Source organism: Leptonychotes weddellii, unplaced genomic scaffold, assembly GCF_054177405.1.
Source record: "Leptonychotes weddellii isolate Sample4059 unplaced genomic scaffold, ASM5417740v2 HiC_scaffold_5877, whole genome shotgun sequence".
In the NCBI taxonomy this organism is placed as follows: Eukaryota; Metazoa; Chordata; class Mammalia; order Carnivora; family Phocidae; genus Leptonychotes; species Leptonychotes weddellii.
The window spans coordinates 8,489-9,196 of NW_028027081.1; the positions used below are offsets into that span (position 1 = coordinate 8,489).

At 62.3% G+C, this 708-nt stretch overlaps 1 non-coding gene across 1 annotated transcript; it reads left to right on the plus strand.

The window, feature by feature from the left end:
- The first annotated feature begins 203 nt into the window (after positions 1-203).
- Positions 204-275, plus strand: TRNAD-GUC (transfer RNA aspartic acid (anticodon GUC)). The gene has a single exon. It is a non-coding gene; the product is annotated as a tRNA-Asp (tRNA).
- The last annotated feature ends 433 nt before the right edge of the window (positions 276-708 follow it).

Here is a 708-nt window from a genome sequence, read left to right on the forward strand (position 1 = left end):
TATACAGCAATGTCTAATCTCTGGTGGGCTGTCGTTTTTAGATTTTCGAAGTCACATTGGGAAATCTGTTTTATAGAATCTTATAACAGATGACTCTTGTAGAGATGGGTGAACGTCCCAGGAATTCCGTGCACAGGAAAGAAAGGTCAGGACCCACCGCGTGAATCCTCTGCAGTCAAGACTTTGCAGAGGCACACACGTCCTCCTCGTTAGTATAGTGGTGAGTATCCCCGCCTGTCACGCGGGAGACCGGGGTTCGATTCCCCGACGGGGAGAGAGCGAGCGCGCTTTTTGCCTCCGCCCTTTTCAGAGTAACAAACTTTCCGGGGGTGGCTCCCTGGAAACGAGGTCTTCCTGCTCGGATCCCATCTCTTGTTTTAAGGCGAATTCCCGCGCGTTGGTTTACCGCCGGCCTCCGCAGGGGATCCGCGGCCGCCTTCGCGCTCGGGTTCAAACTGCGCCCTGGAAACTGTGCAGGATGTTGCGCCGGGAACCGATCTGCCGACCGTCGGGGGTGCGCGGGGGGCGTCTCTCCCCGCGGCCGTGTGTCCAGGCGCTGCAGCCGCGCCGGGCTGCAGGGGGCCGCGCTCGCGGCCGGCAGGGACGGACACCTGCCGGGACAGGTAAGGCGACCGAGAAGGTGCGCTGGAGCATCCGGGGCGCGGACGCGGCGCAGCGGGCAGGGCGGGCGCTCGGGGACCGAGCAGG